This window comes from Myotis lucifugus, unplaced genomic scaffold, assembly GCF_000147115.1.
Source record: "Myotis lucifugus unplaced genomic scaffold, Myoluc2.0 scaffold_192, whole genome shotgun sequence".
Lineage (NCBI taxonomy): Eukaryota > Metazoa > Chordata > Mammalia > Chiroptera > Vespertilionidae > Myotis > Myotis lucifugus.
Window position 1 is genome coordinate 319,439 of NW_005871240.1, and position 14,248 is coordinate 333,686.

Below are 14,248 nucleotides of genomic sequence, written 5' to 3' on the forward strand. Positions count from 1 at the left end.
TTAGCATCCAGGTAAGACCAGAAATAATGCATACTCATGTTTGTCTGTTACACAATAAAAAGTTTTTAAAAATTGTGCAGGCAAGGGGGTGATGATATGTAGATTCCCACATACTTGATTTGCGTATATCTTGGTATAAACCAGTGGTTCCCAAACTTATTTGGCCTACCGCCCCCTTTCCAGAAAAAATATTACTCAGCCCCTGGAAATTAATTTTTTTAAAATGTTAATAGCAGCCGAAACCGGTTTGGCTCAGTGGATAGAGCGTCGGCCTGTGGACTGAGAGGTCCCGGGTTCGATTCCGGTCAAGGGCATGTACCTGAGTTGCGGGCACATCCCTGGTGGGGGATGTGCAGGAGGCGGCTGATCGATATTTCTCTCTCATCGATGTTTCTGACTCTGTCTCTCTCCCTCTCTGTGAAAAATCAATAAAAATATATTTTAAAAAAATAAAATGTTAATAGCAGTTACTCATCGCCCCCAAATGCACCTGTGGCCATCACCGCCCCCCCCCCCCAGATCGCTGCAGTGCCCACCGGGGGGCAGTAGCGCCCACTTTGGGAATCATTGGTATAAACTCTACAGAGGACATTGGCTAAATTTCCTAAAGTTTTAAATGTGTATGTGTTGATCTATCAATTCCAGTTCTGGATATCTAACTTAAAAATCACTAACAGGAACCAAGATGTTGGTATAGGTAAACACTGGTACTTGCTGCCCCCAAAACCACATAAAAATTAAAACTAAAATACAGAACAACCATCATTCAGAACTGCCTGAAATCTGGATGAATGGAAGCCCTACAACTAGAGAAATAAAGAAGAAAGCACATTAGACTGGTAAGAAGAGTGGAGGCACTGCCTGGGCTGAACCGACACCCATGTGTGACAATATTATAATTGGGAGGGATATTTCATTTGCAGAGGCCTCCTGTGAGGAGTAACAGGTCCTAGCCCCACACCACACCCCCAGCCTAGGGTTCCAGAGCTGGGAAGAGAAGTCCCCGTAACTTCGGGTTGTAAAATCCAGCAGGAATTGTGGCTGAATGACACAGAGACTACTGGAGTCCCAGGCAATTCCACTTAAAGGGCCTGCACACAGACTTACACAGTCTTGCTCTCTCTGAGTTTCAGTGCCAGGCAGTGACTTTGGGTGATCCAGGGACATAGGAGGAACAGGATTGTCTGGCATTAGAGCAAGAACTTGATAATGGCTTTCTCCCAAACAGGGGTGCTCCCAGAAGTCATTGTTCCTATGCTGAGACCTCCCCCATTACAAAGTTGACTGGCAGCCATATTTCAGCCTCCATCAGTCTGGCTCACACTCTTTGCTCTCCCCTGATGATTCCCTGAGACCCAGCCCCACCCAAGCTGTTTGCAGAGGCTTTTCCATATGAATAGCCTGTCCTGGCTCAGGCTTCAGACTTTCCTAAAATATCTTAAACAAGTAGCATCTGGTGTGAGCATGCCCCATACCTATCAATGAAAAGCCCAATAAATCTTGACCTCCTCTGGTCACTTCACAAGTGGCAGGCCCAACACAAGTGGCAGCCATCTGCAAGTCTCTCTATAGCTCTTGTTGGGTGGCCCACGGCAGTGGTTGACTTTGTACTTCTCAGGAGGCCTCAGAGCCAGTGAACCCAGTGGACATCTTCAAAACACACCAAATTATAACTCTATACATCCGTGAGCAACACACTCAAGGGGCAGACTCAGGAAGAAACCAAAGCCCCACTGAGGCAAGTCCTGCTCCATAGGGGTGTCTCCTTCACAGCAGCTCTTCCACTGTAGTCCCAGCTGGTCATCACAGCCAATTGGATGGGATTTCAATTCCTCCCAGGGATGCCAACAGCAATTAAGGCTCAACTACAATAAGACTGTGTACAGAGGCCACAATGGGGCACACCTAGAGTGCCCATCTCAGGTGACTGGGGAGGCTGAGCCACTGGGCCCTACAAGATACCTACTACACAAGGCCACTCTACCAATTCCAGGAGACATAGCACTTTTATCTAATACATAGAAACAAACACAGAGAAGCAGCCAAAATGGGGAGACAAAGAAACATGTTGCAAATGAAAGAGCAGAATAAATCTCCAAGAAAAGAACTAAATGAAATGGAAGCAAACAAACTACTAGATACAGAGTTTAAACAATGGTTATATGGATGCTCAAGTATCTTAATGAGAGCTTTAAGGGAGTTAATGAGAGCTTCATGGGTCCTAGTGAGAATTTCAAGAACCTTAATGAGCAGACCAAAGACATGAAAAAGGACCAGTCATAAATTAAGCATACACTAACTGAAAGAAATAATAATTTACAGGGATTCAACAATACAGAAGAGGACGCTGAAAATCATATCAGCAATTTGGAATATGAGGAAGCAAAAAACACCCAATCAGAAGAGAAAATGAAAAAAGAATCCAAAAATATGAAGATAGTGTAAGGAGCCTCTGGGACAACTTCAAACGTACCAACATTTGCATCATGGGGGTGCCAGAATGATAAGAGAGAAAGCAAGGTATTGAAAATCTATTTGAAGAAATAATGACAGAAAATGTCCCCTACCAGGTGAAAGAAATAGACTTATAAGTCTAGGAAGTGCATAGAGTCCCAAACAAGGGGAACTCAAAGAGGCCCACACCAAGACATATACATGCAAATGTTAAAGACAAAGAGTGAATCTTAAAAGCAGCAAGAGAAAAGCAGTTAGTTACCTACAAGAGAGCATCTATATAACTATTAGCTGATTTTTCAACATAAACTTTGTAGGCCAGAAGGGAGTGGCAAGAAATATTCAAAGTGATGGATAGCAAGGACCTAGCTTCACAGACAAAAAAAGCTAAAGGAGTTCATCACTACCAAACCAGTATCACATGAAATGCTGAAGGGTATTCATGAAAAAGAGGAAGAAGAAGAAGGAGGAGAAGAAGAAGAAGAAGAAGAAGAAGAAGAAGAAGAAGAAGAAGAAGAAGAAGAAGAAGAAGAAGAAGAAGAAGAAGATTAAAAATATGAACAATAAAATGGCAATAAGTACAACAATTGAATATAAAAATAAATGAACAAGGAATCTAATGAACAAAATAAACTGATGAATAAAATAGAACCAGAGGCATGGAAACATGGAACAGAGCTGGCAGGAAGCTATTCACCAATAATTTATGTGCATTACCTATGGACACAGACAATAGGATGATGAAAGCTTGGGATGGGGCAGGAAACAGAGGTGGAGGAGGGAAATGGGGGGAAAAGGGGGACATATGTAATGCTTTCAACAAGGAAGATTTTAAAAATAAAAAAATATACAGATAAAAAATCAATAATAGTGTGCTCAGCGATGCATAAGTTGTTTTAATGATGCTCATTGCAACATGGTTACAGTAAACATTTTAACTGAAATGCTGAGTTATTACTGCAAAGGAAAGGTGATTTTACATTTTTACTCCATCTTCATCTGTTCTGTTTGAAGTTTCTTAAAGCCTTTCAAAACAATTTGATATCTCAAAATATATCTGAAAACGTCATATTATCTTGAGAATTTGTTCAAACTGATAAGGGGAATAGAGTGGATTTCATTGATTTTATTGCCTTTCTGTAATGTGTTGCTGGGACTAGGGAAATAAAACTAGTGAAAAAATTATCTAGAGTGCTACATATTGACATTTATTAAAATGATTATTTACATGATGCTATTTATGGAGGATTGTTACAATTTTTGGAAATGCTTTCTCTTCCTGGGAGAGCTTTGTCCTTTGTCAAGTTTGAGATCTTTTACTTCTGTTAATGTTAGAGGCTGTATAACTGGAAGTCTTGCTAGGGTATCACAAACAGAGAATGGCTTTTAAGATAGAAATATATCTTATTTTATTATGGTGACTTTGGGTGATAGGCACACAATGCAATATACAGATGATGTATCATAGAATTGTACACTTAAAACATAATTTTATTAACCATTTTCACCCCAATAAATGTAATGAAAAATGAAAAAAATAAAGGGCTCACCTGATGAGGTTAGGCTGGCCTAAAGTTTTTTCTTATAATTATTGCTAGTGGCCTGGTGCACAAAATTTGTGCACATTAAAAGGGGATTAATTAGAGGAAATATTTTAATATTGCTATTTGGCCTTTCTCTATAATAGAAGTGTCAGAGATAAAAGAAAATTAGTAAAATGTATATGAAAATCTTACTCCTGTCAGAGTCTGGGGCGCACCACGGGACCCAGAGTCAAGTCTCCGCCCATCCACATGCACCTCAAAATCACACGAGACCCAGACCCAGCTGCCCCCCCACAATGGGCTAGATCCAAACCCGGCTGGTCCCATCCTTTTCAAGCCCTGCTGTGCAGGGGGCACAGCCTCAGGTCCCCTGGCCCAGCACCGGGGCAGAAGGTGCAGTCTGAGGTCCCCCAGCCCGGGCTGGGGTGGAGGATGTGCCTTGAGGTCCCCCTTCAAGCCCCACCGCATGGGCGGCATGGCCTGAGTCCCCCGTCAAGTCCTGCCATGCGGGGGGCGCAGCCTCAGGTCCCCTGGCACAGCGATGGGAGGGTGGTGCAACCTCAGATCCCCCGTCAAGCCCCCCAAGAGGGGGGCACAGTCTTAGGTCCCCCTTCAAGCCTCACTAGGCAGGGGACGCGGCCTGAGGTCCCCTGGCCAAGGGTGAGGGGAGCAGCCTGAGGTCCCCCAGCCCAGCACTGGGGCAGGGGGCGCACCTTGAGGTCCCCCGTCAAGCCCCGCCGGGTGTGGGGCCTGGCCTGAGGTTCCCTGGCCTGGCGCCAGGGTCAGGGGTGTGGCCTCAGGTCCCCCATCAAACCCTGCCGGGAGGGAGGTGTGGCCTGAGGTCTCCTGTCAAATCCCACGGGGGCCGATGGGGGGTGCAGCCTCAGGTTCTTGCTCATTGCTTGTTAAGGCTCATTAGGGGCACTCAGCCTCCACTGTGGGTGCAGCAATCTTGTGTTATGGAAACCCCGCCTCCTCTGTGGGCGCTGCCATTTGTAGTGGAGTGATGGTCAATTTGCATATTTGCTCTTTATTATATAGGATTTTTTCTGGTTAATGGGGTACTAGAATAATTTTTAAGAGTATATAAAGAAATTTGTTGGTTTATGAGAGCCATGATTTGGAACATTAAAATGTTCTGGGAATATGATTTGGGAAAAATATGGTGAGAGGTCAAGATTCAGCAATCCACAGGCATCTTAAAAGATGTGCACAAACTCTCTAGGGTGAACTCTCCTCTGACTTCAGGCCCAAATTGTTTTCCTGTCAACCCCCTGAGTGGTTGGAAGGCCCTGGCTCAGGAGAATTTATTTGGAACCTTCCTCCTCCTCCTCCTCCTCCTCCTTCTCCTCCTCCTTCTCCTTCTCCTCCTCCTCCTCCTCCTCCTCCTCCTCCTCCTCCTCCTCCTCCTTCTTCTTCTTCTTCTTCTTCTTCTTCTTCTTCTGCCTCTTCTCCGTCTTCTTCATCTTCGTCTTCTTCATGCATCTTGTTCTCGTCTGCTACTTCCTCGTCTCCATCTTCCTCTGTCCACGGTGTTTCATCTAGCATAGCACCTACTGCTGCCTTAACTTGCTTTTGTAGTGTTTTCTTTTCTCTTTTTGGGGAGCATTTGATTGTAAGTCATGGCCATCATGTGACCACACACAATCCTCTCCATCCTCAGCAGAAGTGTCAGGATTCTCATCTCAACTAGAGTCTCCGTGCTGCTCCTCAACTTGGTCTCTCTTTTTCTTGATCTTTGGTTGGGTGTAATTCTCCACATTTTTATCTTCTGCCTCTTGCATTTCTTTCCCATTTTCCTTTCTATTTAGATCTCTGGAAGGTCAGGTTCTGCAACCATGCCTGTGGTTTGTTGTTTAGTTCTGCCATCTGCTTGACAAAATACTCCTGGATGGTGAAGGCATTGGTGATTGCATTGGAGGTTCCATTCTATCTGGAATGGCAAGGCTGAAATAATCCTTAGGAGTCTTCTTACTGTGTCTTTACCCAAAAATGAAGCCAAGGTTTATTTTGTTCTGAGATGATAAATCCTTCCCTTTTGTGAATACAGTTCTTGGAGATTTGGACTTTTCTTTAAGTCTGAAATATTTATTTTCTTTTTGTCCTGGGGGGAGATTGCTGATTCTGGCCCATAGCAACTGTTCAGTTCAGTCAGAAGCTGGTAGAAATCATCCTGATGAGCAATCCAGTTATCTTCATTATTGATCATAACTCCAAGTCCCAGGCCATTATTTTTAACCTGAACTTTAATGTGATCTATGGCTCCTTTCTCTTCACTGCAATGGCCCTTTTAAATTTCCATATGCATTTTTAATTAAATTTATTGGAGTAAAATTGGTTAATAACATAAATTTCAGTTGTACAACTTTATAATGCAATATCAATATATTATCTTGTGTCGTCACCATCTGAAGCCTAGTCTACTTCCATATACATTTTTGAATTAGCTTCTCTATTCCTGAAAAAAAATATTGCTTTTTTGAAATTTATTGAGTTCATAGATTAATTAGAAAAGTTGAGAACTTTACAATATATAGTCTTCCCATCCATGCACATAATCTGCCCCTCTGAAAATGTTAGCTCTTCCTTTGCTATATCAATAAGCTTCTATTATTTTCTTCATTATGTCTGACATCTTTTATTAGATTTATTCCTAGGTGCTTTTTAAAAATTATCAGTGCTATTTTTTAAAAGCAGGTCTAATTGGTTGTATACATTTTCTAATATATGGAATGGCAATTTATCACTTACAAAGTTATGAATATGCTTTACGCAGAACAACCTGTGATAGTGCAGTACCTCTGGGCTAGAAACAGTGGAGAACTCATACTACCACATGCCTGAAGGAGATGGCTACAGCTCTTTGAGAAGATCTGTGGATTCTCATAGAGGAAAGCAGACAATCCACAGGAGCCTGTGGGAGGAAGTTAGGAGGTGAGCCAAGCAAATCAGTATTCTGCCCTCACTATTTTTGTCTTCCAGTTTCTTGATAGTATCTCTCCTTGGTGGAACCCAACTCAAAGATTTATTCCTAGGCACCTTTTAAATATAATCAATGCTATTTTTTAAAAGTAGGTCTAATTGGTTGTCTACTTTACTGAGTCCACCAATCCAGGTGCTAACCACTTCCAGAAGCACCTCACAGACACATCCACAAATAACATTTAACCAGCTATTTGGTCATCCCTTGGCCCAGTCAAGTTGCCATAAAATTAATCACAGCAGTAATTTACACCTACTAACTTAATCTTCACAACACTCCTATGAGATAAATAGTTTTATATTTATCTTATAAATGAAGAAATTGAGATACAGACAGGTTAAGTAACTTTACTGAAGTCTCATCATCATTAACTAGGGAAGCTGGGCTTTTAACCTTGGCTGACTGATTGCCAAATCTATACTTCTAAACATATTCCTCTTATGTTTTATCTGGTGATTGTGAAATAACATTAATAGCATGAATAAATATTGCACTACTTTCATACCAGATAAAATTTTGATTGAAACTATAAAATAATGTGGGGATAACTTAATATTTATGTTATTGTGTCTTCCAATGGCAGTCTATCTATTCATTGAAATGTTCTTTAATAAGAAGCTTTACAATTACCTCTAAAAAGAACTTGCAAAACTGGGGTGGGAACCGGGTGGAGGGGAGCTATGGGGGGAAAAAAGAGGAACAACTGTAATCATCTGAACAATAAAGATTTAATTAAAAAAAATAAAGAAAAGGGCTGGAAAAAAAAAGAACTTGCAAAACTTTGTTAGATTTATTTTTAGCTATATTTGTTGCTATTGTAAACTGTTTTCTTAAATAACTGTAGGATTTATGTGTGTTGAAATTATATTGTACTTGATTTTTGTATATGATCCAGCAAATTTGCTAAACATTCATATTCATTATATAAACGTAACTATAGTTTCTTTTGGGTTTCTATCTAGACAATTATCTTCAGCAAGTATAGATAATTTTGTGTATTCCTTTCCAATCATTCTATTTTTTATTTGTTTTTCCTTTATATGTGCTACCAGCTGAGTCCTCCATTACAATACTCAACAGAAGTAGTGATAACAGGCATTCTTGTCCTAGTCATTATTATTAAAAGTAATATTTCTTTTTCATTTCACCATTGAGTTGGATTTTTTTTAAAGTTCCTTTATATACCAAATTTGCTGGTAGATTCTTTTTTATAAAGTGTATTTAAATGTTACTGGAATTCATATGATTTTTTTTAATTCTGTCACTAAGGTGAACTATATATCTGAACAAACCTAATTTTAGTATAATTTATTTTTTTCACATTGCTTGATTCAATTTGTGTCTTACTTTAGGAAACTACAAGTGGACAGATGTTCAGTTGCAAATTATTGAGAGAGTAGTCTATAGGAGGGAAGGGGACAGAACCAAGCAAGGATGTGCTCTTGGAATACCAATCCACAGATTTCCTGCCTTAAGACAGGTGGGCTGAGTTTTTGTAATTTAAGCAGTGGCTGTTCCCAGTAGGGAAGGACATGTGCAGGGCATGTAAATGGCAGGGCATGGCCACAACCTGTTTTTGTAAATAAATTTTTATCGAAACACTGGAACACAGCAGTGCTCATTCACTTACATAGTGTCTACAGCTGCATTTGTACTACAAGGGCATAAGCTAGTAGTTACAATTGAGACTATCTGGCCTAGAAAGTCTAAATTATTTGCCATCTGGTCCTTTACAGAAAAATATTGTAAACCCTTTAACTAGATTCATGCTGAGATTTTATTTTTTTAAATTTTCTTTTACTTATGGTACCAAGTTTATAATAATTTTGATTTTTTAAAAAATATATTTTTATTGATCTTAGAGAGGAAGGGAGAGGGAAAGAGAGATAGAAACATCAGTGATGAGAGAAAATCATTGATTGGCTGCCTCCTCCATGCCCCACACTGAGGATCAAGCCCACAATCTGGGCATGTGCCCTGACTGGAATCGAACCATGACCGGTTGGTTCATAGGTCAATGCTCAACCACTGAGCCACATTGGCTAGGCATAATTTTGATTTTTATATTAGTATAATCAAGTGGCCTATTCTGTATTCTTCTAGACTTTGGAATATTTTGAATAAGTTGGTACATTTTTTCTTAGAGCTTATGGATAAAACTTGGAGTCTTGAATTTGTGGGGGAAATTTAAAGCTCTAATACAAATTTTTAAACTATTTAGCTATTTTAAATGATTATATTTTCCATATACTTTTGTGACAATATTGTTTAATGATTTTCTATGTATCATTTTGATTTTCTAATTGTATCATTTTCTTATTTGTTTCTAGTTTATTAAGTTGTCTTTATACCTGTAGTATGTCTTTATCTTACTTTCCTAAGATTCTCTTCTTTTTCAAACTTTTTCTGTTATATACTTGAATCATAAAGTTCAACCTTTCTGTTTCCCAATATGAATACTTGATTTATAGTACTTTTAGTACTTTAAAAATATGTTTTTATTGATTTAGAAGAGGAAGGGAGAGAGAGAAAGAAACATCTATGTGAGATACATTGATTAGCTGGTTCCTGCACGAGCCCACAACCCAGGCATATTCCCTGAATGGGAATCACACCAGAGAAATCTAGTTGCATGAGAAGATACTCAAACAACTGAGCAACACAGGCCAGGCTTAAGTACTTTTTTAAATGTATCTATTATCTAACTACATTTCCAGTATGATTAATTCATTTACCAATGAGGTGTTTGAAATATGTTTATAATTTATAAATATACAAGGATTCTCTAATTATAATTTATTATTTATTTTAATATAATTGCTTTGTATCAGAGAACATATTGTGTATGATTAAAATTTATTAAAATTTTTATTTGCTTCACAACAAAATGTATGGCCATTATAAAGTGTTTCATGTATAATTGAATGACTTTGAGGTTTGATGTATTTCAATAATTCTGGAAAATTCTCTGCTAATATATCTCTAATTGGGTTTCCAGAACGAGAGGATAAAAAAGATAGAAGAACATTATTCAAACATACTAAGCCTTCTTATTCTGTCTTTAACTTCTCTTAATAGTAATATATTTACTACCTTTTTTCTCTATTATATATTCTGGATACTTTTTTTCTATGTATAATTATTTTTTTTACCTCTATTGAATCTATTGTTTAGCTGATCTTATGTATAGAAGTTCACATTTTATAGTATTTAAATTTTGAGACAGTCTATTTGATTCTTTTTTGTAATTTGTTTAATTATTTTTATAGGTTCTTGCAGGTAATTTTAATTTCTTCTTTTATTTCTTTAGATATTTTAAATAATTTTAATGTGTTTGATGATTTCTATATATGAATTTTGTGTATTTGTTTCTACATTTTTAAAAAATATATTTTATTGATTTTTTACAGAGAGGAGGGGAGAGGGATAGAGAGTCAGAAACATCGATGAGAGAGAAACATCGATCAGCTGCCTCCTGCACACTCCCTACTGGGGATGTGCCCGCAACCAAGGTACATGCCCTTCACCGGAATCAAACCTGGGACCCTTCAGTCCGCAGGCTGACGCTCTATCCACTGAGCCAAACTGGTCAGGGCTGTTTCTTCATTTTTTCAGACTTCATATTATGGCCTCATTTCCTTATATACTTTATGGAGTTTTATCTATCTGTATAAAGTCCTTGCAGTACTATGTTTGTGTGGATATTCCTTGGGGTTACACACAGCCTTGGGGTGAATAATATTCCTCCAGGAGGATTCATATTTTCTTGCAAGTAATGTGAAAATGAGCTTCAAATTCACCTGTTTCAGAACAGTGTATATTTAGAAATGCCGGGGGGGGGGGGATATTTACCCTCCTTCTACAAGCAAAAGTTGAGTACATGGCCTCCACTTAAAAGCTGCCTTCTAAAGTTGCTCACTTCTCTATAGTTCATTTTTCTATTTCTTTTTGTCATTTGAGAATTCATTAGTTTTTTTTTTAACTGAATTATGACTAAAAAAATCTTATGCGTTGTTGTGGTTTTCCATGATAGGATTATTCAACATACTAATTGAAATGGAATCCTTGATTTGTTTAATACAATGATATATTCAGTTTCCAAATATACCATTTTGAATTTAATATTACACTTATAAATGAGATGGGCGTATTATTTTGTTTTCCCTATTAACTTTTAAATGTTGGATTATCAAAATCAGGTTGAGGAATGGGAATACAAGAAAATAATAAATTATTAACAACAGAAATAATATTAAGGGTAATCCTGTAGAAACCCTTCCTCTGTGCTTTGCCATTGAAAATTGTCAGCAATAAAAAATAGTGAAAAAAAGAAAATTAAAAATTAGGATATACCCTTTTTAAATGTGTTTTTTTTAAGTTGGAGCCTGAACTATAAATTGATTGCATGAGCCAAAATTATTACTCTCTTTTCCAGAGGGTTCTGAAGACAATATCCATTGGTAAACAGGAGAACCCTAGAATTCTACACCCTAGGCTCCCTGCTTTCTTCCTGGAATTATCTTATTAAAACCTATGACAACCCAGATACTAGTAATAGTTATCATTTTATTGAGATCTCATGTGATACCAACACAGCTCATTATTTTGTATCCATTCCATTCAATTAATTTTTTGAGCACCGATTATGTACCAGGTACAATTCTGGATGTTGGGGATGCAACAGTGGGGAATAAAAAGACATGCATCCCTGTTCTCATGTCATTTAATTTCTAGGTTGAACAAGACAGACAATAAAGTAAATTGCATAGTATATTGAAATAAGATAAGTGCAATGGTAAAAATAATGCAGGGGGTTCAGGGAGAGATTATAGTTTTTGAAACTTTTATCAGAGAAGAAATCAAGCCATCTTACAAGGCAGGAGGAATTAAGCTCAGATAGGTGAGTGGTGCCCAAAGTCCCAAGCCAATTATGGCAGAAAATGGGATTGGAACCCAAGCTCAGGTTCTTTCCATCTCAGCCTTAATCTTCTTACAGATTTTATATTGGCATTCACAGACATCTCTAAGTATTAACCAGGCCCAACCCTACTTAATTTTCAGAGATCAGATGACATTAGCCATATTGAATCCAAGAATAAAGAGTATACAGATATGACATGCTAATAGATCCTGGCTTTAGTTAAAGTCACACAATTTAGAAACAAAACTGGGACCACTGAGGCCTGAGACATCCAGATGGATCATGACATCTCTTCGTAGTGGTCTTTCTATCCAGGAGCTGGTTTGTGGGAGGTGTGTCCTCTCTATGTTCTCACAGAAGGTTGACCATTCTCCTCAGGTTGCCTCATCTTTGACAACCTAAAGAAATCCATCACATGCACCCTAACCAGTAACACCCCTGAGATCACTCTCTTCCTGCTCTTCGTCATCTTCAGCAATCCCCCACCTCTAGGCACTATAACCATCTTCTGCACTGACCTGGGCACTGGCATGGTAAGGGCCAAAATGATTTTTTAATTACTATAACCTTAGAAAATATTTTGGGGGAATTTCCCTCTTTTATGTTTTTTTTAGAATAATTTTTTTCTAGGAAGGGTTTTCAGGTTTGTGATACCCACCACAGGTGTTTCATATTAGATGATAGTTTGACATTAATGTCGAACTGTGGGATTCTTCTGTCTCACTAGAGGTAGGAATTTGGATCTCCACTCATGTGTGGTAGAGTGTAGGATTTAATTTCTCAGAGGCTTCTTAATTATTTCCCAGACAGAAGACTGGGCCGGTGACAATTGTCCTTGCTGCCTCCCTGCTCTAGAAAGTGTAGTTTTCCAATCCCCTTTAATAGCTGTCTGCTGGCATTTCAGTCCCATTTCCTCACATGAAATATAATACAGGCATAAGACCACATCCTCTGTGGGCATTACCACTCCAGCCTTGTGCAACCAGGGCCTATTTTCAGGCTTGATAACATCCTGAAGCACCATGGTAGCAGCCTACAAAGTTAACACTGTGGGACTGACTTGCCTTTCTACTTCTGGAAACTAGGGATATCTTTTTCTCTATATATAGCTAAGCTGTGAATGAACAATTTTATCTAGGACTTTCATGTTCCAGGAGTTGGAGGGGCATCAGTGCCATTCATTAGGCTGTGCTACCAGAAGCAGCCGACCTTACATTTTCTGCTAGTTGAAGGGAGGCTATTGAAATGCTGCCCAAATCTCTTTATCAGAAAATGGGGGGAAATACTGTCATTTACCTAATGGTATCATATGGGAGAATGACCTAAATCATTATAAAATCACATTATTCTATGAATAGTGTTCTGAATGGATGCCAAAGGCATTGATACTTTAATTTTCTCTTTTATGTTTTTCTCCCTATAATGTCTGCTTTTAAAACCCTGGCTTAATGCCCACAAATGTAATGGTTTTCACTTATGTCATCTTCTGATTATTGCATTTCATGTTTCTAAGTCCAGAGGAAATTTTAACACAAGATTTCACTTCAATACTATCCTTAAATACCTGCTTGAAAAGTAATGTGATTTCTATTATAATTGTTCTGTCACTATAGATGACAGTCCCAAAGGAATTTTGAGTTTTTTCTTCACTTGTAAATTCATTTTTTATATAGACACATACCATATATAAATATTTATCTCTCTTCTAACTGATAAATGGATATATACTAGTAGTGATCAAATTAAACTAATACAAAATTTTCTGCATTATGATGAGAGCATTATCTCAGCCTATGCTTCCTACTCCCCTAAGGACACTTTAAATCTCATTGTCACTGATACAAGCTCTGCCTTCTCACAAAAGAAATTCACATGGTAGGACTTCAATATTCACTGACTTTTAAAATACCTCACTATTTTTTTAAAACCACTATTTACCCAAAGTAAATTCATTGAAATTATTACGTAAGAACAAATATTGATACTTGAAATTTGCTAAGAGAGACCTTAAATATTTTCAATACACACACAAAAGTGGTTTCTATGTGAGATAATGGATATGTTAATTAACTTGATTGTGGTAATCATTTCACAATATATATACATTTACACTGAGTGGCCAGATTATTATGACCACCTGACATTTGTAGGCAAATTAGCTATAATTTCACGCTGAAGTTGAGGGCCAGACCATTATAAATAGGGAAGCAGGTTGTTTACCACTACAGTAGAAGTAATTTTTTTCTGAAGATATGGGTAAACAACATGATTTAACAGCCCTTGAACGTGGGATATATATACACTGAGTGGCCAGATTATTATGACCACCCCATCAGTACTTCGTTG

General features: G+C 38.2%; 1 pseudogene; it reads right to left on the reverse strand.

The window, feature by feature from the left end:
* Window positions 1-5,683: 5,683 nt before the first annotated feature.
* Window positions 5,684-12,926, reverse strand: LOC111827614 (annotated as a pseudogene).
* Window positions 12,927-14,248: the final 1,322 nt, after the last annotated feature.